At 50.6% G+C, this 17976-nt stretch overlaps 1 long non-coding RNA gene across 2 annotated transcripts; it reads right to left on the bottom strand.

The window, feature by feature from the left end:
• Positions 1-707: 707 nt before the first annotated feature.
• Positions 708-16586, bottom strand: LOC149521410 (uncharacterized). 2 transcript variants are annotated; one of them, XR_016347972.1, is made up of 3 exons: positions 11994-13545; positions 1723-1869; positions 708-853 (listed from the first exon to the last, which is right to left on the bottom strand). It is a non-coding gene; the product is annotated as an uncharacterized LOC149521410 (long non-coding RNA). The 2 variants fall into 2 exon arrangements; XR_016347973.1 differs by lacking the exon at positions 11994-13545 and adding an exon at positions 15913-16586 and having other exon boundaries at positions 716-853.
• Between the last annotated feature and the right edge of the window lie 1390 nt (positions 16587-17976).

The raw sequence follows: 17976 nt of genomic DNA, 5'->3' as shown, positions 1-17976 counted from the left end.
TACCTCAGCTTCCAAAGCGTGCATGTACATTTCAACGTACCACAGGTGAATTTCCCCAAGTGACACGCACCCGGTGAACCGCATTGCCCAAGCAAAATGCAGAGCGCGCCCCCCACAAAATCCAACCCCCGATCGAGAACCGTACTTAACTTGAGAATCTGAAAGCAAGTCTTCCAAACCGGCAAAGACGAGCCAACCTCTTCTTCGTTCGCAGAGAAAGCTTCAGAGCGCGCCGACACGGAACGCTTCCTATGGAAATGAAAAACAATTCTCACGGTTAAGGCGCGCCCTACAAACGCAAACTACCTCAGCTTCCAAAGCGTGCATATACATTTCAATGTACCACAGGTGAATTTCCCCAAGTGACATGCACCCGGTGAACCGCATTGCCCAAGCAAAACGCAGAGCGCGCCCCCCACAAAATCCAACCCCCGATCGAGAACCGTACTTAACTTGAGAATCTGAAAGCAAGTCTTCCAAACCGGCAAAGACGAGCCAACCTCTTCTTCGTTCGCAGAGAAAGCTTCAGAGCGTGCCGACGCGGAACGCTTCCTATGGAAATGAAAAACAATTCTCACGGTTAAGGCGCGCCCTACAAACGCAAACTACCTCAGCTTCCAAAGCGTGCATATACATTTCAACGTACCACAGGTGAATTTCCCCAAGTGACATGCACCCGGTGAACCGCATTGCCCAAGCAAAACGCAGAGCGCGCCCCACAAAATCCAACCCCCGATCGAGAACCGTACTTAACTTGAGAATCTGAAAGCAAGTCTTCCAAACCGGCAAAGACGAGCCAACCTCTTCTTCGTTCGCAGAGAAAGCTTCAGAGCGCGCCGACACGGAACGCTTCCTATGGAAATGAAAAACAATTCTCACGGTTAAGGCACACATAACAAACACAAACCTTTGCTTCCAAAACACATGTGCTATGTTATGTATGTGAATTTCCCCAGTGACATGCACTCCTCCACTGTGGGGGGGGTGACTCATCTCCTGCAGAAAGTAAAGTGTAACGGTTATGTAACAACACAGCGGGAGGGTTAGGAGCAGGGGTGGAACACTGCCTGCTGCCGGAAGTAACCAGCTGCCAGTGCTCACCCTGCACCACCGCCTCCTCCATAAGTGGCTGGTCAACAGTCCCACATCCTAGGACAGTGACCTCGGTGGACTCCACAGGAATACTTTCCAGGAATTCCTCATAGCCTCGAATGCTCCTCAGGCTGTAGCTCTCCCACCTGCTGCCTGAGAGATTCCACCAGCAGGCACCTTTCACAACGGTTGTCTCCCCCAGCCTGGAGATCGCTCAGTGGGAATTGCAAGCCACAAATACTGCAACACCACACCAGGACTTGGGTAGAGGCATCCATGCTCAGGTTCTCTGTCTGGATACAGGCACAAGCGCTTCGGGTCTTCATCACCATCAGTCACTCCCTCTGCTCAACTCCCTCTTCAACTACCCTGTCTGCTTCGCTCCCCTGGTCGCACTGCTCTGGCTTTTTAAAGCCTGCTTGCCTAGATCAGGCCTGCCCCCTTCTGAGTCACACAGGGGAAGGCTGAGCCTGAGGCTAATCAGAAGCAATCAAGGGAACAATGGCAGGCTCTCAGTCCCAACTGCCACAGAAGCTGAAACTGAAACTGCTAGCACTCACCTGGAATCAGACTCTCAATTCACACTTCAAACAGTCAGGCGCACACACACACCACAGCTTGTACTCTCACCGGGTAGCCTCTTCGGCGGTGGGGTCGCTTTGCTCTCCCTCTTCAACTCCCCTGTCTGCGGTCCCCTGTCCGCTTAATGATGTGTGTTTTGCAGAATGGCGATCGGAAACAATTCCCCGTATCATCTTCCCACATGAATTAAATACACTACAAATAACATAAAATGCAATTAAATCGCATTACAAAAATGAGAACAGAAGAATGGTACTTTAACCAAAAATACAGCCCAGCGCTACCCGATATCAACACTCACCATGATCGTAGGAGTGCCTAGCTACACCTCCTCAGAGCAACCCAAAGCTGAATGACTCCCTGGGCCTAGATGCCCAGCTTAAATGCTACCATAAGCTCCGCCCCTCAATATCCCAGCATGCCTTGAGGCCAAAGGAAGGTATAAATGCAGACTCTTAGGCCGCAGACTCCCTTTACTTCATTTCTACATTAGCAGCGGCAAGAGCTGCTCATGCTGAAGCATTTATCATCTGTTCGCCTAACAAATACTATTCTCCACAGACTCAAACTCTGTGACCAGGTGAGGCTACAGTCATCCTATTTCAGGTTCCTAAAAGGAAAACCTTGCCCCCAGAAAGGGGGGGGTTCTCAGGGCGTACGTAGCTACTGGGGGCTGAAATAGCTACTTTAGATGTAGTGAAGGGGATGTTTGAACCGGAGTATATGCAGAGTGTAGGAAACATTACTTGGCTGGTGCCAGAGAGGATACACACTGCCTCATTCTCAAGATGAAGTGGGGGGGGGGGGGGTTGTTCCCTGTTGTAGTGCCAGGCCACCTGATACAAACAAGAAACCCACCGTGCCCCCCAGAGCCAATATGATGGGCAAATGGCAACCTGTGAGAACTTTGATGATGTGAGGTTCGGCACTGGCCACCGCTTCCTTTCAGGCTCCCTCCCCCCATCTCTTCTAGACCCCACTGCCTCCCCAATACTTAATTTTCATACACAAAGGTCTCAGACCTCAATCCTGACACAAATTAGAAAGTGGGTGGCCAAGTATGGAGCGGCAGCTGCTAGGAGAGTGCTCAGTTCTAAAGGCAACCCCGCCCTCCACACACACACACACACCGGCACCACTGGTAAAGGACAAAGGTAGCAATTACCTTGGAGCCATTCCATTTCAAATGTCCCATGGGCCTGAGACACCGCCACTGTTACCAGAATCACAGTAGGACTAATGCAGGCTTCCTGCCCACCTTCACTATGCACATCACACAGAAGCGACTGGCACGGTCCATACGCCCCTCTACGTCGGTCTCACCACACGCCGCCCACACCCTCCGTGCCAACTCCACCCCTCCCGTTAGTCTGCAACCGGCACAAACGGTGCATGCAAGCACCAGTTCGTGAAAACTCCCTAGCCCCTCCACCTACAAGCCACTTCCAGAAGGGTGTACGAGTCCCTTTCGTGTCTCAGTGGAGGTAAACACAAAACCCCTCACCCCTTCCCACACCGCAAAACCCTGCCCCAACCCACACACCTCAAAAAACTCTCCCAGAGCCAGACCCCTTACTCTTGCCCAAACCCGAGGCCCAGTCTGAGGAAACTGAGTGTACGTGGAGGACAACTAGCAACAGACACAGGAGAAATTGAGTGAGAGTGAATTGGCCTGTTATTTTGAAATAACTATTCCCCAGAGCTGTGTCTAGACGGGCCAGTTTTTCTGGAAAAATCAGCCGCTTTTCTGGAAAAACTTGCCAGCCGTCTACACTGGCCACTTGAATTTCCACAAAAGCACTGACTTCCTACTGTAAGAAATCAGTGTTTCTTGCGGAAATACTATTCTGCTCCCTTTTGCGCAAAAGGGCCAGTGTACACAGCTCAGATTTGTTTTCCACAAAAGAGCCCCGATCACAAAAATGGCGATCGGGGCTTTTTTGCGGAAAAGCGCGTCTAGATTGGCAAGAATGCTTTTACACAAAAAGTGCTTTTGCGGAAAAGCGTCTGTGCCAATTGTTAGGCCCTAGAAAAAATAGGCCTAGTGCAGTTATGCTAAAGCAAATGTAACAAAGGTTTCTGGGTAGTCCCTGGACAGAACTGGAGATAAGTTCAAGCAGGGACGCACCCTACACGCTTGCTCAAGTTGGCAAAATAAGATAAGCAAGAAGCTGCATTTTTGTACCTGCTGTGATGAGGAACAGTTTGTTTTGAGAACTGATAAGAAGACTCCCTGTTTCTGCTCTCCCCGTTTGTTCCAAACTCCCTGTTTATGTTCTCCTTTGGCCATAACAAACTGTCTCCTTATTGCCCAGTACCTGTCTTTTGGGCTGATAAGAAATTGCTGATGCATTATGAATTGCTTAAGGCCATGATGTATAGTTGGCCAGGTATGCATGAGTATTAGAGGTTTCTAACTAATAAAGGAGGGTAGGTTGCTTGGGCGAATAGTCTATGACGCGACAGAACTGTCTATATAAGCCTACCTGTAAATGAAATCAGGGCTGGTTCACTTTGGAGACGGGCCGCTCTCTATTGTAAGTGCGCACTATTCAATAAAGAGCTTGTGATTGGATCTTGCTGGTGTTGCCTGTCTCTTTGCGGTCAGACAACGAACAGAGGCCGTCCGAGTTCGAGTCCCCGACAAATTTGGCACCCCAGATGGGACCCGTCTGACTCTCCGGTGCAGAGGATCGGACTCCGAAGCAACGCAGCGCGCATCCTCCGGTTTTGAGGAGCCTTGCCAGGTGGCCAGATCCCTGCTCCGGCGATAAAGCGTGTCCTGTGAACCAGCTGAGGCCCACAGAAATCCAGCAACATCACCTACCCATTGTGTAGGATCCAGGACCTCGGGGTTAAAGTCCCTGGAGTCCTCGGGGTTAAAGTCCCTGGAGTGTTCGGGGTTAAAGTCCCTGGAGTGTTCGGGGTTAAAGTCCCTGGAGAGGTAAGCGCGCTCGGTATTGAGAAATTGGGTTAAGGATCCTTTGGCTAGTAAAGATGGGACAGGGCGGCAGTAAGTGCCCGGGGGACGCCCCGTTGACCCTGATCCTAAGGGATTGGAAGGACATTTCTGGAACGGCCGGTCTAGCAAAATCTAAAATGAAGGATTTGTGTCAAATGCAATGGCCTTCACTCACTGCTAATTTGTCCCCAGATAATAATTGGCCAGACTGTGGGACGTTTTCCATAGAAAGAATGAATGCCCTGAAGGACATACTGGTCAATCTTAGACCCGGACAAATGGAATATTTATTTGTATAGTATAATTACAAACCAAAGGAATTTAAAAGGGCTCTGCAGGCTGTGTGTGTAGAAAAATCTGTTAAACTTCCCCCACCCTATGCCCCGGAGGTGGTAAAAAGAATATTCTGTACCATTTTCTCTATCCATCTGCCAATCTGGGCTGATGTGATTCAATTGTTAAATACCCTCCTCACGGAAAATGAGCATCAAAAGGTTAAAGAAAAGGCTGTAGCATATCACCAGAATCAAGCTTGGAGAGGTATGCCCACCGCTGAGCCTAACTGAGATCCAAATTCGGACGGGATGCAAGGGAAAAGTTTACCTAAAGTGGTTAGCATTGCGACACGGGTGTACAATAAGAAAGAGGAGAAGAGAGAGAAAGAAGGAATTAAGCGATTGTTGTTATATATGAAGGGAAACCTGCTTTAAAAATGACTCCTTGTTTCTTGCAGCCTCTTTTAATCATCTGGGCAAAGAAACAATAAAGTTTAAACATTTGGCTACAGACACTTTTGTTAAATTTATTAAAGAGAAATAAGGAATTCTACTGAAACTTAATTGGTTAACTGCATAAAAGAATAAAATCTATACATTGTAAATTTGTAAAACCTGCACCCTAAGGGTTAAATGTGTCTTCCAAGAAAACTAATTATTGTTTTAAAGAAATCCAAGCCCAGAAACTTCACTGTTTTTCTGTTCAAATCTGAGTTGATAGCACTTTTGGCTTGCTTTCAGATCCAAGGTTGTGTGTGTCTGCAAACTGCCTGTCTGTTCTGGAAAGGGGGAGCATGTCCCTCATAAGTAAGCCTGTAACATTGTATATAATTCTTTTCAGGAAAAGAAAACCTTTTTGCTTGCTTAAATATTAACTAGCAAGAGTCTTGTTCTAAGAAAAAGTTTCTGTGGCAGTAAATTATTTGAAGCTTCACACATTAAAGAAAAAAAAAAAAGCCTGGTCTGCAGTACAAGAAGGAAACTAAGGCATGTCATCTTTAAATTAATAATTGAACAATGAAGTAATTTACTCAAACCCTCTGAAGCTACTGTGCAAAACAAAAGCATACCGTTAAGTAACAGCAGGCTAATCAAAAATTAGCAAAGAACATTGGTAAAGAAAAAGTATTCTAAAATATAATGCACAACCCCAATGTGGGTAGAAATATTTTCTTTGTCTTTCAAATTATCAAAAAGCACTAATATTAGCTGAAAAGTAACTGAAGAAAAAAAAAAGCCATGGTTCTGTGTCATGACATAAGTTTGTGTTCTGTGTTCTATCCAAATTTGTCTTGTGTGTCCTAATTGTGATATATGTATTTCAAACATTGTTGTGTGTACAATATTGTTGTTTTAATGAAAGAATAATTTAAATCCCTTAAATAATTGTAACTTTGTGCTTTACACAGATGGTTTTTGCTTTTATAATTCTAGTGGAGGTTTAGTATCAGACTATGCAGTTTGTACTGTATGGAATGTAGAGGAATCTGCTCCTCTACCTGCTGTTTTTTCCCCTTCTCTCCTATGATCACCAGCTCCTTTGCCATCTCTTTCAGAACTGGCCCTCCTGAAAGACCAAGCCCCAGAATCGGGAAAGCAGGAGTGGAGACTGGCAGGGTGCACCTTGCACCCAGACCACTACTGGTGCAGCAGCTCTGATGGCCACATTGTTGCCCCAGTGGTCTTGCTACCTCACCTTGCCTCCGTGCTCCATAGATTGTCGCACATTGGCAAAGGTAAAACAAAATTGGTTTGCTCCCAAATTCTCCCAGGCAGCCAAAGATTACGGTCTAGCTTGCCCTGTCTGCCAAGCCCACAATGTGGGTAAACCTGTAAAGACAGTTCCGGCAACCAGACCTCCGCCTTTGGGACCATGGCTGAATTTACAAATGGACTTTATTCAATTGCCTAAATGTCAATCTTTTGAATATGTGTTGGTTATTGTTTGCTTGTTTTTAAGATGGGTAAAAGCTTATTTCCTGCAGGAAAGCTGATGCCATCACAGTGGCAAAGAAACTTCTAAATCATTACATCCCATTATAAGGAATACATTTTGTGATTTCCAGTGATAAAGGTACCCACTTTACTGGACAAATTGTTTAACAAAAACTGGCAAAGTACCACTCTACCAGAGAAGCACCGCACTGCGCATGACACCTGGAGAGCGCAGGAGCAGGAGAGAAATGAAACGGGATTTTAAAGAACAAACTTGCAAAAATATGTAAGAACTCTGGCTTAACATAGGTAGAAGCACTCCCGATTGCCCTAACGAGCATGAGAGTGACTCCTAATCAGAAAACTGGACTCAGTCCACATGAAATTGCATGTGGCCAACCTATGAAATTGTTAAGCAGCCAAAAAATTGACCTGGCTGATGCAACACTTATTAAAGAAAGCATAGTCAAGTATTGTCAGGAACTTATGAGGTGTGTACAGTCTTATCATTCTCAGGTTAAGGACGCCTTCCAGGAGGTCCTGACTGTGCCGTGCCATAAACTACAACCAGAAGATTAGGTTTGCGTGAAGGTTCACCAGTGGAAGACTGCCCTGGAACCCAGGTGAAAGGGTCCCTACCAAGTCCTTCTGACCACCCATACTGCTGTAAAGTGTGAAGAATTGCGCACCTGGATTCACGCCTCCCACTGCAAACCAGTTCCAGTGCCTACACAGGTTGGCCCCAACAATGAGCACCGCAGACCTGGTACCAGAAACCCAGGTCCAGAAGTAGACGGGGATCAGCGCAGGCCTGGTACTGGCAATCCAGGCCCAGAAGCAGACGACATCGGACTTCAAGGGAGCCACGCACGTTCACCCCACCGCGAACCGGGTGAACCAGAAGCAGACGACATCTGTGCCCAGGGCAAATGGACTACTACCCCTTTGGGCGACCTGAAGCTTCAACTTCGACTGAGGAAACCTTAGACTGGTGGTGTCCTTTCCCGGAAGGAAGGCCTCGTTTTCTGGCCTGGGTTCTTATGTTTTTACTTTTATTATTTGTTATCTTTCTCTTTTGGTGGTATGGGATGTAAAGGCTGTAGAAACTAACAGCTCTAACACCTTTGTTCATCTTGCATATGAGCTGAAAGCTCGAATGCCAGAATTACATAATACATCATGTTGGGTGTGTTCCCTAGTCCCAGTGGATAGTCAAAGAGAATCTCGCCCTCTTACTTGGTGAGCTGTGAATGACTGGACAGGTGTTTGTGCAGCATTTCCCAATGCTTGTGGAGGGGCCTTTTATCGAATAGGAGAAGGAGTACTGAGGCTTCAAGGAATTTTGGAAATAATGGCTAATACCACTGCTGATGCTTTAACTGATCTGGCTACCGAGCAGAGAAAGGTCCGGCAGATGGTTCTCCAGAATCGCTTAGCGCTAGACATTCTATTGGCCTCTCAAGGAGGAACATGCGCCTTGATAGGACAAGAGTGTTGTGTGTATATTCCCGACGTTTATAACACCACTTGGGAAAGAGCGCATCATCTTATGCAGGTAGCAAAAGATCATGGAGGAAAGAAAGGGGATTCTTGGTGGAGCGACCTGTTTAGCTGGTTTCCAAATGTCGGTGGTTGGCTCCATAACTTACTTCGTAGCGCTGTCATTGTTATTTGTGGTTTGGTAGTTCTCTATGTCCTAATTCGTTGTGGATGTTGGATAGGCACTAAGGTGTGTTCCACCAAGTAGTAAGTTGTTACATTGTGTCCCAAGAGTCCCTTCATGGTACTCTAGGGACAAAGGGGGGACTGTTAGGCCCTAGAAAAAATAGGCCTAGTGCAGTTATGCTAAAGCAAATGTAACAAAGGTTTCTGGGTAGTCCCTGGACAGAACTGGAGATAAGTTCAAGCAGGGACGCACCCTACACGCTTGCTCAAGTTGGCAAAATAAGATAAGCAAGAAGCTGCATTTTTGTACCTGCTGTGATGAGGAACAGTTTGTTTTGAGAACTGATAAGAAGACTCCCTGTTTCTGCTCTCCCCGTTTGTTCCAAACTCCCTGTTTATGTTCTCCTTTGGCCATAACAAACTGTCTCCTTATTGCCCAGTACCTGTCTTTTGGGCTGATAAGAAATTGCTGATGCATTATGAATTGCTTAAGGCCATGATGTATAGTTGGCCAGGTATGCATGAGTATTAGAGGTTTCTAACTAATAAAGGAGGGTAGGTTGCTTGGGCGAATAGTCTATGATGCGACAGAACTGTCTATATAAGCCTACCTGTAAATGAAATCAGGGCTGGTTCACTTTGGAGACGGGCCGCTCTCTATTGTAAGTGCGCACTATTCAATAAAGAGCTTGTGATTGGATCTTGCTGGTGTTGCCTGTCTCTTTGCGGTCAGACAACGAACAGAGGCCGTCCGAGTTCGAGTCCCCGACACAATCTAGACGTTCTGTGCTGAAAATGCCTTTAACGGAAAACTTTCAGCGGCTGAATCCCGACGCCTGGGGCAGAGCAGCTGGGGTGCTGCCGGGTTGGTCCCGTGGCGCCGCCCCTGGGGTCCCCGAGTCAGCACCCCAGCTGCTCTGCCCCTGGCTTCCTGGAATCAGCCGCTGATCTGTTTCAGCAGCGGCTGAATCGGGGACCCCTGGGGCAGAGCAGCTGGGGTCCTGCCGGGTTGGTCCCGCAGCGCCGTCCTTTGGCGCTGTGGGACCAACCCGGCACCGCTCCAGCTGCTCTGCCCCAGGCGTCCCCAAGAGCAGCTGGGGTGCTGCCGGGTTGGTCCCGCAGCGCCGAGGGGCAGCGCTACGAGACCAACGTGGCAGCGCCCCAGATGCTCTGCTCCAGGCTTCCCCGATTCAGCTGCTGGTCAGTTTCAGCAGCAGCTGAATGGGGGAAGCCTGTCCGGTTGCCCCAGCACTTCCGGGTTCCCGATGGTGCATTGGATGCCGGACTAATGGAGTTTTACTGTATTTTGAAAAATATTTTCAAATACTTTAACCCCCAAAATACCTTATTTGAAATAATTTCCCAGTGTGAACATAGCCAAACATTAGCGCTACGCTGCAATGCTATTTCCATATACTCAAGAATCCCAAAATATCAATCCCTCGTCTTCACAGCAAACTTGGTTTTTTTGGATTCATTATGCCAAGGTCCCTGTAAATATCATTCTACGAGGCAAAAGGGACCTTTTCTTAGAGCACTTTATTTTGAAATTTGGCATCATGTAGACAGCACCAAATGATGAAATAAGATAAGATACACAATTTGAGCGATACAAATTGTGTATCTTATCTCAATGCTATTTCAAAATGGCTTATTTCAAGTACTCTGTAGAACTCTGAGGGTGAAGGAGGGGTAAAGAGAGTCTCAAAGGTTCTCCCTCCACCCGCTTTCCTCTCTCAGGTTCTTTCCCCAGCCCCTCCCCAGTTACTTTGACCCCAAATAAAAAACACACCCACTTTATTGTTTCCAAAAAACAATGTCAGTTTTATTGTATCTGCGATGGGGGAGGGGGAGAGGATTAAGAGAGGGAAGGCAAAGAGGGGCAAGGCACAGGCCCCTAGTGGGGAGGTCTGGGGAGCGTGTCACTGGGGTCCTTGTGAGAAACTTTCCCTCAGGGCCTCCCAGATGTGCACCCCCACCTGAAGAGCCTGCTGGATGGCAGCTGTTCAAAGGGCCTGCTGACCGGGCCTGCCTTTGCTTCCTCCCCCTTCAGATCACAAATATTGTGGAGCACAGAACACTGGCCACTACTTGGGGGAATGTTCCACTCCCCAACATCCAGCCGGGTGACAAGACATCTCAACCTATGGGGGGAGGAATAGCTCAGTGGTTTGAGCATTACCCTGTTAAACCCAGGGTTCTGAGCTCAACCCTTGAGGAGGCCATTTAGGGATCTGGGGCAAATCTGTCAGGGATGGTACTTGGTCCTGCCATGAGGGCAGGGGACTGGACTCAATGACCTATCAAGGTCCCTTCCAGCTCTATGAGATAGGTATAGCTCCATATATTTATTTATATTAACCTCACCTTGAGACACCCTCCACTACAGGGCAGGCCCAGCGAAGCCGGGCATTGAAGCATTCCTTGCTAGGGTCAAGGTGTCTGGTGTAAAGCTTCGTGAGCCAGGGCAACAGAGTGTAGGTCACATCCCCCACAATGCACAGTTGCATGTACACATCCCCCACCCTGATGATGAGGTCAGGGAATAAACTGCCTGCCTCCAGCTTCTGGAAGACTCTGGAGTCGCAGAAGATGTGAGCGTCACGTGCCTTCCTCGACCAGCCTAAGAAAATGTCGGTAAACTGCCCACGGTGGTTGAGAGGGCCTGTGGGACCATGGAGAAGTAACCTCCTAGTTTATATACACAGACATCGGGGCTCGGGCACCGATGTGGGTGCCATCAATAATATCACCGCCGCACGGTTCCGTGTTGCTGAGGTGGATGACCCTGAGCAGCTGGATGGTGTTGATGGCCCGCATGTGACATAGTGCGGGTGCTGTCTACTTTGTAACCCGGTATTCCCTCCTAGCTGTGTTGCTATGTGTGATTCCCAATGAGCATATTGGCCCCAGACACCTAAGTCTCAGCCTGAGCACATAACAAGGCTGTTCCCAGGGCGAGACAAAAGAAGAGAGGTGGGGTCGGCCATCAGGCTGGGGGGTAGGGCCTGGGAGTTGAGTTGGTCTAAAACATCCTCACTCCACCTAGCCCAGCCCAGACTGAGAAAGGGAGTGAAGCCCCTTCCCCTCGAGAGGACTAAGGCTGTCTGCCCTCGCTCCTATGTTAACATCTCTCCTATGCTATGCTGTGTCTCTGAGAAGAAATAAACCCTTTTACTCTACTGGCTGGCTGAGACACACATCTGGCTGTGGATGGGGGTGCAGGGTCAGGGGCTCCCCAACACACCATCACACCTGTAGCAGGAGACCAACAAACAGAGAATCACTGGGGTGCCTGAGCCCTGTGCAGGTCCCTCAGCCCACCCCTTCCCTGCCCACACATACCAGGAGCCACCCCCTACGTAGCCTATCCGTGGCAGGGCTGTGTGAGGGTGGGACTGAAAAATTGCCTGGGAAAGGGGCTTCTCCACCACCCCCAACCACTCTTTCCCTAGGGTTCCCCATTCCAGCACTTCACACACCCCTTCCGGGACCTTAGCTGGAGAGCGCCACGCCTGCGTGACGTGGGCCCTGACGGTCGACTTTTCCACACCAAACTGGTTCCCGACACATCGGTAGCTGTCCGGCGTGGTGACCTTCCACACGGCAATGGTGACCCGCTTCTCCAGAGGGGAATGTGGGTCGCATGCGTGTCCCGTCGTGTGAGGGCAGGGGAGAGCCAGGAACACAGCTCCAGGAAGATCTCCTTCCTCGTGCAGAAATTCTGGAGCCGCTGTTGGTCATCCCAGAGCTCCATGTCGAGCTGGTCCCACCCGTCAGATCTAGTCTCCAGTGCAAGAAGCGGCGGTGCACAGCGTGGTGCAGCTGGAAGAGCTGCGCTCCCAGACAATCAGCTGGTGGTTGTGTTCCTGCGGGGCCAGGAGGGCAGCCTGCAGAAACTGCAGCACGATAGCTAAGGGCCGTCAAGTGCCCAGAGGCACCTCTAGCTCCACGACTGGCAAGCTGAGGTATCCGCAAGGGCAACCGGAGCAGTCAGAGCAAAGGCTTTGCTGTCCCTCCAGGGAAAGGAGAAGCACCCGAGAAATGGCTGTACGGCGGGGGGAGGGGGGGGGGAGGGTGTCACTTTGCTAACTTCAGAGGTTCCCTTATCCTGCTTCCCTGCTTTTCTAGCACAGGACCTAGGCCCATCCCTGGGGCAGATGGTGTTGTCTGCCCAGCCACTGATGGTGTCGACAGAGGGGGGTGGGATCAAGCCCACCATCCTGTACTCCCCAGGCAAATCCCTGCCCTATCCCTGAGTTCACTGGAGATCCCACTCTGTCTCCCTGCCTTCAGTGGGTCCCTTCTCCTGCCTTTCTAATGTGGGAGCCAGCTCCATCCCTGGGGTATCTATGTTGGCTGTTTGGCCGCTCCCAGGGTGGGTGGGACTTGGGCCCACCAGCCTGCCCTGCCCAGGCGAAAGGGTCTCAGATAGCCTCAAGCAGCAGCTCCCAGCAGTAATTGCTGACCCGATGCCCTGCCTGAAGTGGTTCTGCGTGGCCTTAAATGCAATTCTGCATCCAATCAGTGTGGACGCTTTAGTTTGAAATAGCTAAGTGCTTTTCGAAATAAGTCTGCAGTGTAAACATACCCTAAGGGTATGTCTACACTGCAAGTTTCCTTCAGAAAAAGCTATTCTGGAAGATATCTTCTGGAAAAGCTGATTTTGGAAATAGCACATCCACATTAGGGGAGCTTATCGCAGACTAATTTTGAGGCTTCCCGGTAGTGTGGACGCTCTATCTCGATTTAGCGCCCCAGGATGCACTGGAAAGGACTAACTTTAGAATGAGGCGCTATTTTGACATAGCAGCAGTGGAGAGCCCACTCGCTCACCTGCTGCTGAAAAAGCTTTTTCAGAAGAGGCGTTTTTCCGACACTGGTAAACCTCATTCCATGAGGAATAAGCCCTCCATTGTTTCAATTTTCTTTTGAAATAACGCAATTGCTGTGTGGATGCTACTGTTGTTCTGCCAGAATAACGTCCCTTATTCCAGAAAAACGGCACAGTGTAGACACACCCTTAGGGTATGGCTACACTACAACACTAATTGGAACTAACTTAGAATTAGTTAATTCTAATTAAGCTAATTAATTCGAATTAGTGCATCTAGACCTAAAAGCTAATTCGAATTAGCATTTTGCTAAATCAAAATAGCATGTCCACATTGAGTGGACCCTGAACCGAAGTTAAGGCTGGCCGGAACGAGTGCCTGCAGGGCATCAGGTTAGGACTTAGAGTGTGGAGCTGCTGCCTCCGGCTAGCCGAGGGCTGTGCTTAAAGGAACCCGACCCCCACCCCGGACAGACAGTTCTCAGGGTTCCCCGCTTGCTTGTTTACCTCGATGAGGGACAGCAAAGCAGTCCTGTCTTGGAGTGCCCTGAGTGCCCACACTTGGCACATCACAGCACTCGGCCATCAGCCCGGCTGCACTTGCCGCAGCCTGCCATCCAAGGGGATCAATTGGGGGGATCCAGGCGGCCCTGCAGGAGAGCTTCCACCCTGAGGAGCCCGCAGAGCCACCCCAGTCCTCCCCATCGGGGGCTCGTGCCCCATTCCTCCCTCACCTCCTTCCACTTACCTCTCCCTAGTCCCCCTTCCTGATGTAAAAAATAAATGACACGTGGGTTGTTAAATAAAGAGACTTTCTATTTTTGAAAACTGAGGGGTGGGGATTAACCTCTGGGGAGACTGGGAAAAGGTGGTGGGAGAGGGGAAGAGAGATGGTGGGAGAGGGGAGGTGGAAACCTGGGAAGAGGGAGCTGGAAGGGGGAAGCCAGGAGAGGAGGAGGAGGGGAAGTATAAAACTATGATACACCATATCTTCAGTACTGTGTACAGATGTGATCTCCTCACCTCAAAAAAGCTATTTTGGCCTTGGAAAGGGTTCAGAAAAGGGCAACTACAATGATCAGGGGTTTGGAACAGGTCCCATATGAAGAGAGGCTAAAGAGACTGGGACTTTTCAGCTTAGAAAAGAGGAGACTGAGGGGGATATGATAGAGGTCTATAAAATCATGAGTGGTGTGGAGAGGGTGAATAAAGAAAAGTTATTCATTAGTTCTCATAATAGAAGGACTAGAGTACACCAAATGAAATGAATGGACAGCAGGCTTAAAACTAATAAGCAAAAGTTGTTCTTCTCACAGCACATAGTCAACCTGTGGAACTCCTTGCCGCAGGAGGCTGTAAAGGCTGTCCAGACTACCGGATGCTCTTTCCAAAAAAAAAAGAAAAAAAGCGCACCCGGAAGTGCTCCTGGCAGGGCATGGGGGCAGCCTTTATTTCCAGGTGCTGCTGCATGCCCTTCCCAGAGACGCGTGCTTAAAGGGAACCCCAGGACAGCCTGCACTGATTCCTCTGCAAGGGCGGCAGAAACCCCCCCGCGTGTGCTCTCACTCACTAAGGTCTGTAGCTGAGGGTAGTATATCCTTTAGCCCTTTCCCCACCTCTTCCCTCTGTATCGGGCCCTCTACAAGAACACTGAGTCAGTCAGCCATGACGCACCACCGCTCTCCCTTGCGCGACTGGCGTACCTGCAGAATTCCCGTTGGCTCCTGAGCCCTTAACCCGTGGAGATGCTCACCTGGAATGCCTGCACGTGTGCCGTACAAGGACACGGCAGAAGCAGAGCAAGGACAAAGACACAGACAGAAACAGACAGACAGACAACGTATTGGCCAATACGAGAAAGCAACAAGAGAGAAACACATGAGAGGCAGCCAGAAGCTTTACCACCTTGCGTCTTCCTCCTCGAGCCAAGCGTCCTCTGAGGAGGACACCGTGTCCCAGAGAAACTAGCACCCCTGACAAACGGGAGCCCTGTTTCTCCCACGACCAAGGAAGCACCTCGGGAACCTCCGCTCGGACTCGCTATCTAAGCAAACGTGACTTCCCTTCCTAGAGCCGAGTGGGCCGTAAGCCGAGAGATTTCCAGACCCGACACTTATCTCCGTGTCAGCGACGGCTGCTCCGCTCCCAGACGGACGGTTCGCGCCTCGCTTCGACCAAGCTCCCGAGCTCGCTGTTCTCGTTTCCGTTCCATCCCCAGACGGGAGGACACCGGGAGGGTTGACTTCTTATCGCTCGCTACCGAACACAGCAGAGGGGGAAAACCAACCAAACAACTTAGCATTTCAGTCCGCAAGGACGCGGCATCGCTTCTCCTCCCACCATCGCACCGCAGCCTCCCACCATCGGCCACCCCCTCCCGCTGCCACTACAGGACCGCGGAGAGAAAGGAGGCCTTGAATCTCTATCCACGCTCTGTTGAACCGCCTACTGCCCCTTCACCAGTCCCCAAGCCACCAGGCTCCGTGACCCAGCAGGAAGCTCTCTGCCTCAGAAGAAACCTACGGCCAGGACGCTTGAAGATTTCAAAGCACGCATCTCTTACTCACACAGAGCCATGGGAAGGCCCAACGCTGAGGAAATTTCACGTGTCCCGAGAATCACGTCCAGGCAGCTCAAGTCCATCTCGGACGGTTTCTTCTCCGCCCATGGCCCCGCACTGATTCCTCTGCAAGGGCGGCAGAAAAAGCCCCGCGTGAACTCTCACTCACTAAGGTCTGTGGCTGTGGGTATTCTATCCTTTAGCCCTTTCTCCCGCTCTTCCCTCTCTATCGGGCCCTCTTCTACAAGAACACTGAGTCAGTCAGCCATGACGCACCACCGCTCTCCCTTGCGCGACTGGCGTACCTGCAGAATTCCCGTTGGTTCCTGAGCCCTTAACCCGTGGAGATGCTCACCTGGAATGCCTGCACGTGTGCCGTACAAGGACACGGCAGAAGCAGAGCAAGGACAAAGACACAGACAGAAACAGACAGACAGACAACGTATTGGCCAATGCGAGAGAGCAACAAGAGAGAAACACATGAGAGGCAGCCAGAAGCTTTACCACCTTGCGTCTTCCTCCTCGAGCCAAGCGTCCTCTGAGGAGGACACCGTGTCCCAGAGAAACTAGCACCCCTGACAAACGGGAGCCCTGTTTCTCCCACAACCAAGGAAGCACCTCGGGAACCTCCGCTCGGACTCGCTATCTAAGCAAACGTGACTTCCCTTCCTAGAGCCGAGTGGGCCGTAAGCCGAGAGATTTCCAGACCCGACACTTATCTCCGTGTCAGCGATGGCTGCTCCGCTCCCAGACGGACGGTTCGCGCCTCGCTTCGACCAAGCTCCCGAGCTCGCTGTTCTCGTTTCCGTTCCATCCCCAGACGGGAGGACACCGGGAGGGTTGACTTCTTATCGCTCGCTACCGAACACAGCAGAGGGGGAAAACCAACCAAACAACTTAGCGTTTCAGTCCGCAAGGACGCGGCATCGCTTCTCCTCCCACCATCGCACCGCAGCCTCCCACCATCGGCCACCCCCTCCCGCTGCCACTACAGGACCGCGGAGAGAAAGGAGGCCTTGAATCTCTATCCACGCTCTGTTGAACCGCCTACTGCCCCTTCACCAGTCCCCAAGCCACCAGGCTCCGTGACCCAGCAGGAAGCTCTCTGCCTCAGAAGAAACCTACGGCCAGGACGCTTGAAGATTTCAAAGCACGCATCTCTTACTCACACAGAGCCATGGGAAGGCCCAACGCTGAGGAAATTTCACGTGTCCCGAGAATCACGTCCAGGCAGCTCAAGTCCATCTCGGACGGTTTCTTCTCCGCCCATGGCCCCGCACTGATTCCTCTGCAAGGGCGGCAGAAAAAGCCCCGCGTGAACTCTCACTCACTAGGGTCTGTGGCTGTGGGTATTCTATCCTTTAGCCCTTTCCCCTGCTCTTCCCTCTCTATCGGGCCCTCTTCTACAAGAACACTGAGTCAGTCAGCCATGACGCACCACCGCTCTCCCTTGCGCGACTGGCGTACCTGCAGAATTCCCGTTGGTTCCTGAGCCCTTAACCCGTGGAGATGCTCACCTGGAATGCCTGCACGTGTGCCGTACAAGGACACGGCAGAAGCAGAGCAAGGACAAAGACACAGACAGAAACAGACAGACAGACAACGTATTGGCCAATACGAGAGAGCAACAAGAGAGAAACACATGAGAGGGAGCCAGAAGCTTTACCACCTTGCGTCTTCCTCCTCGAGCCAAGCGTCCTCTGAGGAGGACACCGTGTCCCAGAGAAACTAGCACCCCTGACAAACGGGAGCCCTGTTTCTCCCACAACCAAGGAAGCACCTCGGGAACCTCCGCTCGGACTCGCTATCTAAGCAAACGTGACTTCCCTTCCTAAAGCCGAGTGGGCCGTAAGCCGAGAGATTTCCAGACCCGACACTTATCTCCGTGTCAGCGACGGCTGCTCCGCTCCCAGACAGACGGTTCGCGCCTCGCTTCGACCAAGCTTCCGAGCTCGCTGTTCTCGTTTCCGTTCCATCCCCAGACGGGAGGACACCGGGAGGGTTGACTTCTTATCGCTCGCTACCGAACACAGCAGAGGGGGAAAACCAACCAAACAACTTAGCGTTTCAG

Source organism: Pelodiscus sinensis, chromosome 27 (genome assembly GCF_052426305.1).
Source record: "Pelodiscus sinensis isolate ZL-2025 chromosome 27, ASM5242630v1, whole genome shotgun sequence".
Lineage (NCBI taxonomy): Eukaryota > Metazoa > Chordata > Testudines > Trionychidae > Pelodiscus > Pelodiscus sinensis.
The sequence above is the reverse complement of the archived record's forward strand: the minus strand, read 5'-3'. Positions and strand labels throughout refer to the sequence as shown.